Genomic DNA, 11,137 nt, shown 5'->3' with positions numbered 1-11,137 from the left:
CTAAAGAGCCTGTGTCGCGTCCGCTTCACACGCGGAAGGTCCTGGGTTCGAGCCCCAGCGGAAACATATTAATTTTTGGGTAATCCGGATCATCGTGAACTGTGCTTATTATAGTGCCTAGAGATATTACTCATTCGGTGTTCTTTTGCAGCCCGACGCATGTCGTTCATGTTAAATTGAACATATCACTTCTTATTAAAATGTTTGAAATCGTCTACACTAAGAACCTAAGACAAAGTTCTTTAAAGCAGGTGACTTTTAATAACTTACCGTCCTGATTTCAAAGGTAACAAAGCAAGAGAGGCCAAACGTATAACCCAAGGCAACACGAAAATAGCAACAAGCGATGTCATTTCTGAATTTTATAACTATTATTTAAACATAAGTCAGCTATACAGGCTCGTTGGTCTAGGGGTATGATTCTCGCTTAGGGTGCGAGAGGTCCCGGGTTCGAATCCCGGACGAGCCCATTTTTTGCCTCATATTGTCAATGCGTGGCGAATCTCAAAACTGTTTTCAATACCAGTCGATGGGATATTCAAAGAAAATACACCGCTAATTCGAACGTCAATTAGAATGCATTTAACAGTATTCAGTAGGAGAAAAAAATACATGCACAAATACAACAGTTATCGTTTGAATTTTTGTTGGTTTTTCTTTGGTTGATCTCGACCAATGTAAGGTGAATTTCTAGTCAACTTAGAATTTCGAATATGTATCTTGGCAGGTAAACTCCTTTGCCACGTATGGAGAATAATTTTATTCTATAGTTAAATACGGAAAATGTAACTCTAACTATCAAGCGGCTCGTTGGTCTAAGGGGTATGATTCTCGCTTTGGGTGCGAGAGGTCCCGGGTTCGAATCCCGGACGAGCCCGTTAATTTTTGGAACGGTTTATAGGCGTTTGAATTCACTGAAATTGTACTTTTGTATCTGCCATTGACATTCAAAGCAGTCTGGCTCAGAAATTGCTCGGTATGTTGTCCCGTCACTGATCAGGAAAAGTGGTCAAACGGAGAGAAAGAGGAGTTGATATTCTGCTACATACATTTATTCATGTATTCCGATGATTTTGATTTTTTTCGAAGAATGTTTTATTTTGGTTTGTGCAGGCTGCAAAAAAACTTACCTTGATAATCACCATCAATTTGTGCAATGAAGGAAATGTCGATATCGGATTTAGCTAGCGTATAAGTAGGATACACATATAGACGACAGAGCTAGGAATGTCTGCTTTTCAATTGATTGTGTAGAAGAAAGGTGAACCCCATCCCATGCCCAGAGAATTTCCGTGACGGTGGAAATTAATACGAACATGCACCTGTTTCATGCGGAAACGGTGTTATTCATCTTGATTGCACCATTTTTTAATCGGACGTTGCTTGAAATATGGAAAACTTCGCACTAACTTCAACTGTTTCCGTAGTGTAGTGGTAATCACGTCCGCTTCACACGCGGGAAGGTCCTGGGTTCGAGCCCCAGCGGAAACATATTAATTTTTGGGTAATCCGGATCATCGTGAACTGTGCTTATTATAGTGCCTAGAGATATTACTCATTCGGTGTCTTTTGCAGCCGACGCATGTCGTTCATGTTAAATTGAACATATCACTTCTTATTAAAAATGTTTGAAATCGTCTACACTAAGAACCTAAGACAAAGTTCTTTAAAGCAGGTGACTTTTAATAACTTACCGTCCTGATTTCAAAGGTAACAAAGCAAGAGAGGCCAAACGTATAACCCAAGGCAACACGAAAATAGCAACAAGCGATGTCATTTCTGAATTTTATAACTATTATTTAAACATAAGTCAGCTATACAGGCTCGTTGGTCTAGGGGTATGATTCTCGCTTAGGGTGCGAGAGGTCCCGGGTTCGAATCCCGGACGAGCCCAATTTTTGCCTCATATTGTCAATGCGTGGCGAATCTCAAAACTGTTTTCAATACCAGTCGATGGGATATTCAAAGAAAATACACCGCTAATTCGAACGTCAATTAGAATGCATTTAACAGTATTCAGTAGGAGAAAAAAATACATGCACAAATACAACAGTTATCGTTTGAATTTTTGTTGGTTTTTCTTTGGTTGATCTCGACCAATGTAAGGTGAATTTCTAGTCAACTTAGAATTTCGAATATGTATCTTGGCAGGTAAACTCCTTTGCCACGTATGGAGAATAATTTTATTCTATAGTTAAATACGGAAAATGTAACTCTAACTATCAAGCGGCTCGTTGGTCTAGGGGTATGATTCTCGCTTTGGGTGCGAGAGGTCCCGGGTTCGAATCCCGGACGAGCCCGTTAATTTTTGGAACGGTTTATAGGCGTTTGAATTCACTGAAATTGTACTTTTGTATCTGCCATTGACATTCAAAGCAGTCTGGCTCAGAAATTGCTCGGTATGTTGTCCCGTCACTGATCAGGAAAAGTGGTCAAACGGAGAGAAAGAGGAGTTGATATTCTGCTACATACATTTATTCATGTATTCCGATGATTTTGATTTTTTTCGAAGAATGTTTTATTTTGGTTTGTGCAGGCTGCAAAAAAACTTACCTTGATAATCACCATCAATTTGTGCAATGAAGGAAATGTCGATATCGGATTTAGCTAGCGTATAAGTAGGATACACATATAGACGACAGAGCTAGGAATGTCTGCTTTTCAATTGATTGTGTAGAAGAAAGGTGAACCCCATCCCATGCCCAGAGAATTTCCGTGACGGTGGAAATTAATACGAACATGCACCTGTTTCATGCGGAAACGGGTGTTATTCATCTTGATTGCACCATTTTTTAATCGGACGTTGCTTGAAATATGGAAAACTTCGCACTAACTTCAACTGTTTCCGTAGTGTAGTGGTAATCACGTCCGCTTCACACGCGGAAGGTCCTGGGTTCGAGCCCCAGCGGAAACATATTAATTTTTGGGTAATCCGGATCATCGTGAACTGTGCTTATTATAGTGCCTAGAGATATTACTCATTCGGTGTTCTTTTGCAGCCGACGCATGTCGTTCATGTTAAATTGAACATATCACTTCTTATTAAAATGTTTGAAATCGTCTACACTAAGAACCTAAGACAAAGTTCTTTAAAGCAGGTGACTTTTAATAACTTACCGTCCTGATTTCAAAGGTAACAAAGCAAGAGAGGCCAAACGTATAACCCAAGGCAACACGAAAATAGCAACAAGCGATGTCATTTCTGAATTTTATAACTATTATTTAAACATAAGTCAGCTATACAGGCTCGTTGGTCTAGGGGTATGATTCTCGCTTAGGGTGCGAGAGGTCCCGGGTTCGAATCCCGGACGAGCCCAATTTTTGCCTCATATTGTCAATGCGTGGCGAATCTCAAAACTGTTTTCAATACCAGTCGATGGGATATTCAAAGAAAATACACCGCTAATTCGAACGTCAATTAGAATGCATTTAACAGTATTCAGTAGGAGAAAAAAATACATGCACAAATACAACAGTTATCGTTTGAATTTTTGTTGGTTTTTCTTTGGTTGATCTCGACCAATGTAAGGTGAATTTCTAGTCAACTTAGAATTTCGAATATGTATCTTGGCAGGTAAACTCCTTTGCCACGTATGGAGAATAATTTTATTCTATAGTTAAATACGGAAAATGTAACTCTAACTATCAAGCGGCTCGTTGGTCTAGGGGTATGATTCTCGCTTTGGGTGCGAGAGGTCCCGGGTTCGAATCCCGGACGAGCCCGTTAATTTTTGGAACGGTTTATAGGCGTTTGAATTCACTGAAATTGTACTTTTGTATCTGCCATTGACATTCAAAGCAGTCTGGCTCAGAAATTGCTCGGTATGTTGTCCCGTCACTGATCAGGAAAAGTGGTCAAACGGAGAGAAAGAGGAGTTGATATTCTGCTACATACATTTATTCATGTATTCCGATGATTTTGATTTTTTTCGAAGAATGTTTTATTTTGGTTTGTGCAGGCTGCAAAAAAACTTACCTTGATAATCACCATCAATTTGTGCAATGAAGGAAATGTCGATATCGGATTTAGCTAGCGTATAAGTAGGATACACATATAGACGACAGAGCTAGGAATGTCTGCTTTTCAATTGATTGTGTAGAAGAAAGGTGAACCCCATCCCATGCCCAGAGAATTTCCGTGACGGTGGAAATTAATACGAACATGCACCTGTTTCATGCGGAAACGGGTGTTATTCATCTTGATTGCACCATTTTTTAATCGGACGTTGCTTGAAATATGGAAAACTTCGCACTAACTTCAACTGTTTCCGTAGTGTAGTGGTAATCACGTCCGCTTCACACGCGGAAGGTCCTGGGTTCGAGCCCCAGCGGAAACATATTAATTTTTGGGTAATCCGGATCATCGTGAACTGTGCTTATTATAGTGCCTAGAGATATTACTCATTCGGTGTTCTTTTGCAGCCGACGCATGTCGTTCATGTTAAATTGAACATATCACTTCTTATTAAAATGTTTGAAATCGTCTACACTAAGAACCTAAGACAAAGTTCTTTAAAGCAGGTGACTTTTAATAACTTACCGTCCTGATTTCAAAGGTAACAAAGCAAGAGAGGCCAAACGTATAACCCAAGGCAACACGAAAATAGCAACAAGCGATGTCATTTCTGAATTTTATAACTATTATTTAAACATAAGTCAGCTATACAGGCTCGTTGGTCTAGGGGTATGATTCTCGCTTAGGGTGCGAGAGGTCCCGGGTTCGAATCCCGGACGAGCCCAATTTTTGCCTCATATTGTCAATGCGTGGCGAATCTCAAAACTGTTTTCAATACCAGTCGATGGGATATTCAAAGAAAATACACCGCTAATTCGAACGTCAATTAGAATGCATTTAACAGTATTCAGTAGGAGAAAAAAATACATGCACAAATACAACAGTTATCGTTTGAATTTTTGTTGGTTTTTCTTTGGTTGATCTCGACCAATGTAAGGTGAATTTCTAGTCAACTTAGAATTTCGAATATGTATCTTGGCAGGTAAACTCCTTTGCCACGTATGGAGAATAATTTTATTCTATAGTTAAATACGGAAAATGTAACTCTAACTATCAAGCGGCTCGTTGGTCTAGGGGTATGATTCTCGCTTTGGGTGCGAGAGGTCCCGGGTTCGAATCCCGGACGAGCCCGTTAATTTTTGGAACGGTTTATAGGCGTTTGAATTCACTGAAATTGTACTTTTGTATCTGCCATTGACATTCAAAGCAGTCTGGCTCAGAAATTGCTCGGTATGTTGTCCCGTCACTGATCAGGAAAAGTGGTCAAACGGAGAGAAAGAGGAGTTGATATTCTGCTACATACATTTATTCATGTATTCCGATGATTTTGATTTTTTTCGAAGAATGTTTTATTTTGGTTTGTGCAGGCTGCAAAAAAACTTACCTTGATAATCACCATCAATTTGTGCAATGAAGGAAATGTCGATATCGGATTTAGCTAGCGTATAAGTAGGATACACATATAGACGACAGAGCTAGGAATGTCTGCTTTTCAATTGATTGTGTAGAAGAAAGGTGAACCCCATCCCATGCCCAGAGAATTTCCGTGACGGTGGAAATTAATACGAACATGCACCTGTTTCATGCGGAAACGGGTGTTATTCATCTTGATTGCACCATTTTTTAATCGGACGTTGCTTGAAATATGGAAAACTTCGCACTAACTTCAACTGTTTCCGTAGTGTAGTGGTAATCACGTCCGCTTCACACGCGGAAGGTCCTGGGTTCGAGCCCCAGCGGAAACATATTAATTTTTGGGTAATCCGGATCATCGTGAACTGTGCTTATTATAGTGCCTAGAGATATTACTCATTCGGTGTTCTTTTGCAGCCGACGCATGTCGTTCATGTTAAATTGAACATATCACTTCTTATTAAAATGTTTGAAATCGTCTACACTAAGAACCTAAGACAAAGTTCTTTAAAGCAGGTGACTTTTAATAACTTACCGTCCTGATTTCAAAGGTAACAAAGCAAGAGAGGCCAAACGTATAACCCAAGGCAACACGAAAATAGCAACAAGCGATGTCATTTCTGAATTTTATAACTATTATTTAAACATAAGTCAGCTATACAGGCTCGTTGGTCTAGGGGTATGATTCTCGCTTAGGGTGCGAGAGGTCCCGGGTTCGAATCCCGGACGAGCCCAATTTTTGCCTCATATTGTCAATGCGTGGCGAATCTCAAAACTGTTTTCAATACCAGTCGATGGGATATTCAAAGAAAATACACCGCTAATTCGAACGTCAATTAGAATGCATTTAACAGTATTCAGTAGGAGAAAAAAATACATGCACAAATACAACAGTTATCGTTTGAATTTTTGTTGGTTTTTCTTTGGTTGATCTCGACCAATGTAAGGTGAATTTCTAGTCAACTTAGAATTTCGAATATGTATCTTGGCAGGTAAACTCCTTTGCCACGTATGGAGAATAATTTTATTCTATAGTTAAATACGGAAAATGTAACTCTAACTATCAAGCGGCTCGTTGGTCTAGGGGTATGATTCTCGCTTTGGGTGCGAGAGGTCCCGGGTTCGAATCCCGGACGAGCCCGTTAATTTTTGGAACGGTTTATAGGCGTTTGAATTCACTGAAATTGTACTTTTGTATCTGCCATTGACATTCAAAGCAGTCTGGCTCAGAAATTGCTCGGTATGTTGTCCCGTCACTGATCAGGAAAAGTGGTCAAACGGAGAGAAAGAGGAGTTGATATTCTGCTACATACATTTATTCATGTATTCCGATGATTTTGATTTTTTTCGAAGAATGTTTTATTTTGGTTTGTGCAGGCTGCAAAAAAACTTACCTTGATAATCACCATCAATTTGTGCAATGAAGGAAATGTCGATATCGGATTTAGCTAGCGTATAAGTAGGATACACATATAGACGACAGAGCTAGGAATGTCTGCTTTTCAATTGATTGTGTAGAAGAAAGGTGAACCCCATCCCATGCCCAGAGAATTTCCGTGACGGTGGAAATTAATACGAACATGCACCTGTTTCATGCGGAAACGGGTGTTATTCATCTTGATTGCACCATTTTTTAATCGGACGTTGCTTGAAATATGGAAAACTTCGCACTAACTTCAACTGTTTCCGTAGTGTAGTGGTAATCACGTCCGCTTCACACGCGGAAGGTCCTGGGTTCGAGCCCCAGCGGAAACATATTAATTTTTGGGTAATCCGGATCATCGTGAACTGTGCTTATTATAGTGCCTAGAGATATTACTCATTCGGTGTTCTTTTGCAGCCGACGCATGTCGTTCATGTTAAATTGAACATATCACTTCTTATTAAAATGTTTGAAATCGTCTACACTAAGAACCTAAGACAAAGTTCTTTAAAGCAGGTGACTTTTAATAACTTACCGTCCTGATTTCAAAGGTAACAAAGCAAGAGAGGCCAAACGTATAACCCAAGGCAACACGAAAATAGCAACAAGCGATGTCATTTCTGAATTTTATAACTATTATTTAAACATAAGTCAGCTATACAGGCTCGTTGGTCTAGGGGTATGATTCTCGCTTAGGGTGCGAGAGGTCCCGGGTTCGAATCCCGGACGAGCCCAATTTTTGCCTCATATTGTCAATGCGTGGCGAATCTCAAAACTGTTTTCAATACCAGTCGATGGGATATTCAAAGAAAATACACCGCTAATTCGAACGTCAATTAGAATGCATTTAACAGTATTCAGTAGGAGAAAAAAATACATGCACAAATACAACAGTTATCGTTTGAATTTTTGTTGGTTTTTCTTTGGTTGATCTCGACCAATGTAAGGTGAATTTCTAGTCAACTTAGAATTTCGAATATGTATCTTGGCAGGTAAACTCCTTTGCCACGTATGGAGAATAATTTTATTCTATAGTTAAATACGGAAAATGTAACTCTAACTATCAAGCGGCTCGTTGGTCTAGGGGTATGATTCTCGCTTTGGGTGCGAGAGGTCCCGGGTTCGAATCCCGGACGAGCCCGTTAATTTTTGGAACGGTTTATAGGCGTTTGAATTCACTGAAATTGTACTTTTGTATCTGCCATTGACATTCAAAGCAGTCTGGCTCAGAAATTGCTCGGTATGTTGTCCCGTCACTGATCAGGAAAAGTGGTCAAACGGAGAGAAAGAGGAGTTGATATTCTGCTACATACATTTATTCATGTATTCCGATGATTTTGATTTTTTTCGAAGAATGTTTTATTTTGGTTTGTGCAGGCTGCAAAAAAACTTACCTTGATAATCACCATCAATTTGTGCAATGAAGGAAATGTCGATATCGGATTTAGCTAGCGTATAAGTAGGATACACATATAGACGACAGAGCTAGGAATGTCTGCTTTTCAATTGATTGTGTAGAAGAAAGGTGAACCCCATCCCATGCCCAGAGAATTTCCGTGACGGTGGAAATTAATACGAACATGCACCTGTTTCATGCGGAAACGGGTGTTATTCATCTTGATTGCACCATTTTTTAATCGGACGTTGCTTGAAATATGGAAAACTTCGCACTAACTTCAACTGTTTCCGTAGTGTAGTGGTAATCACGTCCGCTTCACACGCGGAAGGTCCTGGGTTCGAGCCCCAGCGGAAACATATTAATTTTTGGGTAATCCGGATCATCGTGAACTGTGCTTATTATAGTGCCTAGAGATATTACTCATTCGGTGTTCTTTTGCAGCCGACGCATGTCGTTCATGTTAAATTGAACATATCACTTCTTATTAAAATGTTTGAAATCGTCTACACTAAGAACCTAAGACAAAGTTCTTTAAAGCAGGTGACTTTTAATAACTTACCGTCCTGATTTCAAAGGTAACAAAGCAAGAGAGGCCAAACGTATAACCCAAGGCAACACGAAAATAGCAACAAGCGATGTCATTTCTGAATTTTATAACTATTATTTAAACATAAGTCAGCTATACAGGCTCGTTGGTCTAGGGGTATGATTCTCGCTTAGGGTGCGAGAGGTCCCGGGTTCGAATCCCGGACGAGCCCAATTTTTGCCTCATATTGTCAATGCGTGGCGAATCTCAAAACTGTTTTCAATACCAGTCGATGGGATATTCAAAGAAAATACACCGCTAATTCGAACGTCAATTAGAATGCATTTAACAGTATTCAGTAGGAGAAAAAAATACATGCACAAATACAACAGTTATCGTTTGAATTTTTGTTGGTTTTTCTTTGGTTGATCTCGACCAATGTAAGGTGAATTTCTAGTCAACTTAGAATTTCGAATATGTATCTTGGCAGGTAAACTCCTTTGCCACGTATGGAGAATAATTTTATTCTATAGTTAAATACGGAAAATGTAACTCTAACTATCAAGCGGCTCGTTGGTCTAGGGGTATGATTCTCGCTTTGGGTGCGAGAGGTCCCGGGTTCGAATCCCGGACGAGCCCGTTAATTTTTGGAACGGTTTATAGGCGTTTGAATTCACTGAAATTGTACTTTTGTATCTGCCATTGACATTCAAAGCAGTCTGGCTCAGAAATTGCTCGGTATGTTGTCCCGTCACTGATCAGGAAAAGTGGTCAAACGGAGAGAAAGAGGAGTTGATATTCTGCTACATACATTTATTCATGTATTCCGATGATTTTGATTTTTTTCGAAGAATGTTTTATTTTGGTTTGTGCAGGCTGCAAAAAAACTTACCTTGATAATCACCATCAATTTGTGCAATGAAGGAAATGTCGATATCGGATTTAGCTAGCGTATAAGTAGGATACACATATAGACGACAGAGCTAGGAATGTCTGCTTTTCAATTGATTGTGTAGAAGAAAGGTGAACCCCATCCCATGCCCAGAGAATTTCCGTGACGGTGGAAATTAATACGAACATGCACCTGTTTCATGCGGAAACGGGTGTTATTCATCTTGATTGCACCATTTTTTAATCGGACGTTGCTTGAAATATGGAAAACTTCGCACTAACTTCAACTGTTTCCGTAGTGTAGTGGTAATCACGTCCGCTTCACACGCGGAAGGTCCTGGGTTCGAGCCCCAGCGGAAACATATTAATTTTTGGGTAATCCGGATCATCGTGAACTGTGCTTATTATAGTGCCTAGAGATATTACTCATTCGGTGTTCTTTTGCAGCCGACGCATGTCGTTCATGTTAAATTGAACATATCACTTCTTATTAAAATGTTTGAAATCGTCTACACTAAGAACCTAAGACAAAGTTCTTTAAAGCAGGTGACTTTTAATAACTTACCGTCCTGATTTCAAAGGTAACAAAGCAAGAGAGGCCAAACGTATAACCCAAGGCAACACGAAAATAGCAACAAGCGATGTCATTTCTGAATTTTATAACTATTATTTAAACATAAGTCAGCTATACAGGCTCGTTGGTCTAGGGGTATGATTCTCGCTTAGGGTGCGAGAGGTCCCGGGTTCGAATCCCGGACGAGCCCAATTTTTGCCTCATATTGTCAATGCGTGGCGAATCTCAAAACTGTTTTCAATACCAGTCGATGGGATATTCAAAGAAAATACACCGCTAATTCGAACGTCAATTAGAATGCATTTAACAGTATTCAGTAGGAGAAAAAAATACATGCACAAATACAACAGTTATCGTTTGAATTTTTGTTGGTTTTTCTTTGGTTGATCTCGACCAATGTAAGGTGAATTTCTAGTCAACTTAGAATTTCGAATATGTATCTTGGCAGGTAAACTCCTTTGCCACGTATGGAGAATAATTTTATTCTATAGTTAAATACGGAAAATGTAACTCTAACTATCAAGCGGCTCGTTGGTCTAGGGGTATGATTCTCGCTTTGGGTGCGAGAGGTCCCGGGTTCGAATCCCGGACGAGCCCGTTAATTTTTGGAACGGTTTATAGGCGTTTGAATTCACTGAAATTGTACTTTTGTATCTGCCATTGACATTCAAAGCAGTCTGGCTCAGAAATTGCTCGGTATGTTGTCCCGTCACTGATCAGGAAAAGTGGTCAAACGGAGAGAAAGAGGAGTTGATATTCTGCTACATACATTTATTCATGTATTCCGATGATTTTGATTTTTTTCGAAGAATGTTTTATTTTGGTTTGTGCAGGCTGCAAAAAAACTTACCTTGATAATCACCATCAATTTGTGCAATGAAGGAAATGTCGATATC

General features: G+C 39.6%; 23 non-coding genes across 23 annotated transcripts; all 23 read left to right on the top strand.

Annotated features, from left to right (window-relative positions):
• Positions 1 to 397: 397 nt before the first annotated feature.
• On the top strand, positions 398 to 469 carry Trnap-agg (transfer RNA proline (anticodon AGG)). The gene has a single exon. It is a non-coding gene; the product is annotated as a tRNA-Pro (tRNA).
• Positions 470 to 804: 335 nt separating this feature from the next.
• On the top strand, positions 805 to 877 carry Trnap-ugg (transfer RNA proline (anticodon UGG)). Its single transcript has one exon. It is a non-coding gene; the product is annotated as a tRNA-Pro (tRNA).
• A 540-nt stretch (positions 878 to 1,417) lies between these two features.
• Positions 1,418 to 1,491, top strand: Trnav-cac (transfer RNA valine (anticodon CAC)). Its single transcript has one exon. It is a non-coding gene; the product is annotated as a tRNA-Val (tRNA).
• Positions 1,492 to 1,821: 330 nt separating this feature from the next.
• Trnap-agg (transfer RNA proline (anticodon AGG)) lies at positions 1,822 to 1,893 on the top strand. Its single transcript has one exon. It is a non-coding gene; the product is annotated as a tRNA-Pro (tRNA).
• A 335-nt stretch (positions 1,894 to 2,228) lies between these two features.
• Trnap-ugg (transfer RNA proline (anticodon UGG)) lies at positions 2,229 to 2,300 on the top strand. The gene has a single exon. It is a non-coding gene; the product is annotated as a tRNA-Pro (tRNA).
• Positions 2,301 to 2,841: 541 nt separating this feature from the next.
• On the top strand, positions 2,842 to 2,914 carry Trnav-cac (transfer RNA valine (anticodon CAC)). The gene has a single exon. It is a non-coding gene; the product is annotated as a tRNA-Val (tRNA).
• A 330-nt stretch (positions 2,915 to 3,244) lies between these two features.
• On the top strand, positions 3,245 to 3,316 carry Trnap-agg (transfer RNA proline (anticodon AGG)). Its single transcript has one exon. It is a non-coding gene; the product is annotated as a tRNA-Pro (tRNA).
• Positions 3,317 to 3,651: 335 nt separating this feature from the next.
• Trnap-ugg (transfer RNA proline (anticodon UGG)) lies at positions 3,652 to 3,723 on the top strand. The gene has a single exon. It is a non-coding gene; the product is annotated as a tRNA-Pro (tRNA).
• Positions 3,724 to 4,264: 541 nt separating this feature from the next.
• On the top strand, positions 4,265 to 4,337 carry Trnav-cac (transfer RNA valine (anticodon CAC)). Its single transcript has one exon. It is a non-coding gene; the product is annotated as a tRNA-Val (tRNA).
• Positions 4,338 to 4,667: 330 nt separating this feature from the next.
• Trnap-agg (transfer RNA proline (anticodon AGG)) lies at positions 4,668 to 4,739 on the top strand. Its single transcript has one exon. It is a non-coding gene; the product is annotated as a tRNA-Pro (tRNA).
• Positions 4,740 to 5,074: 335 nt separating this feature from the next.
• Trnap-ugg (transfer RNA proline (anticodon UGG)) lies at positions 5,075 to 5,146 on the top strand. Its single transcript has one exon. It is a non-coding gene; the product is annotated as a tRNA-Pro (tRNA).
• Positions 5,147 to 5,687: 541 nt separating this feature from the next.
• Trnav-cac (transfer RNA valine (anticodon CAC)) lies at positions 5,688 to 5,760 on the top strand. The gene has a single exon. It is a non-coding gene; the product is annotated as a tRNA-Val (tRNA).
• Positions 5,761 to 6,090: 330 nt separating this feature from the next.
• Trnap-agg (transfer RNA proline (anticodon AGG)) lies at positions 6,091 to 6,162 on the top strand. Its single transcript has one exon. It is a non-coding gene; the product is annotated as a tRNA-Pro (tRNA).
• A 335-nt stretch (positions 6,163 to 6,497) lies between these two features.
• Positions 6,498 to 6,569, top strand: Trnap-ugg (transfer RNA proline (anticodon UGG)). The gene has a single exon. It is a non-coding gene; the product is annotated as a tRNA-Pro (tRNA).
• Positions 6,570 to 7,110: 541 nt separating this feature from the next.
• On the top strand, positions 7,111 to 7,183 carry Trnav-cac (transfer RNA valine (anticodon CAC)). The gene has a single exon. It is a non-coding gene; the product is annotated as a tRNA-Val (tRNA).
• A 330-nt stretch (positions 7,184 to 7,513) lies between these two features.
• Trnap-agg (transfer RNA proline (anticodon AGG)) lies at positions 7,514 to 7,585 on the top strand. Its single transcript has one exon. It is a non-coding gene; the product is annotated as a tRNA-Pro (tRNA).
• A 335-nt stretch (positions 7,586 to 7,920) lies between these two features.
• On the top strand, positions 7,921 to 7,992 carry Trnap-ugg (transfer RNA proline (anticodon UGG)). Its single transcript has one exon. It is a non-coding gene; the product is annotated as a tRNA-Pro (tRNA).
• Positions 7,993 to 8,533: 541 nt separating this feature from the next.
• On the top strand, positions 8,534 to 8,606 carry Trnav-cac (transfer RNA valine (anticodon CAC)). Its single transcript has one exon. It is a non-coding gene; the product is annotated as a tRNA-Val (tRNA).
• A 330-nt stretch (positions 8,607 to 8,936) lies between these two features.
• Positions 8,937 to 9,008, top strand: Trnap-agg (transfer RNA proline (anticodon AGG)). Its single transcript has one exon. It is a non-coding gene; the product is annotated as a tRNA-Pro (tRNA).
• Positions 9,009 to 9,343: 335 nt separating this feature from the next.
• Positions 9,344 to 9,415, top strand: Trnap-ugg (transfer RNA proline (anticodon UGG)). Its single transcript has one exon. It is a non-coding gene; the product is annotated as a tRNA-Pro (tRNA).
• A 541-nt stretch (positions 9,416 to 9,956) lies between these two features.
• Positions 9,957 to 10,029, top strand: Trnav-cac (transfer RNA valine (anticodon CAC)). Its single transcript has one exon. It is a non-coding gene; the product is annotated as a tRNA-Val (tRNA).
• A 330-nt stretch (positions 10,030 to 10,359) lies between these two features.
• On the top strand, positions 10,360 to 10,431 carry Trnap-agg (transfer RNA proline (anticodon AGG)). Its single transcript has one exon. It is a non-coding gene; the product is annotated as a tRNA-Pro (tRNA).
• A 335-nt stretch (positions 10,432 to 10,766) lies between these two features.
• Positions 10,767 to 10,838, top strand: Trnap-ugg (transfer RNA proline (anticodon UGG)). Its single transcript has one exon. It is a non-coding gene; the product is annotated as a tRNA-Pro (tRNA).
• Positions 10,839 to 11,137: the final 299 nt, after the last annotated feature.

Source organism: Mytilus edulis, chromosome 1, assembly GCF_963676685.1.
Source record: "Mytilus edulis chromosome 1, xbMytEdul2.2, whole genome shotgun sequence".
Taxonomy (NCBI): domain Eukaryota; kingdom Metazoa; phylum Mollusca; class Bivalvia; order Mytilida; family Mytilidae; genus Mytilus; species Mytilus edulis.
Note: the sequence above shows the minus strand (reverse complement) of the source record. Positions and strands in the feature narration are given on the sequence as shown.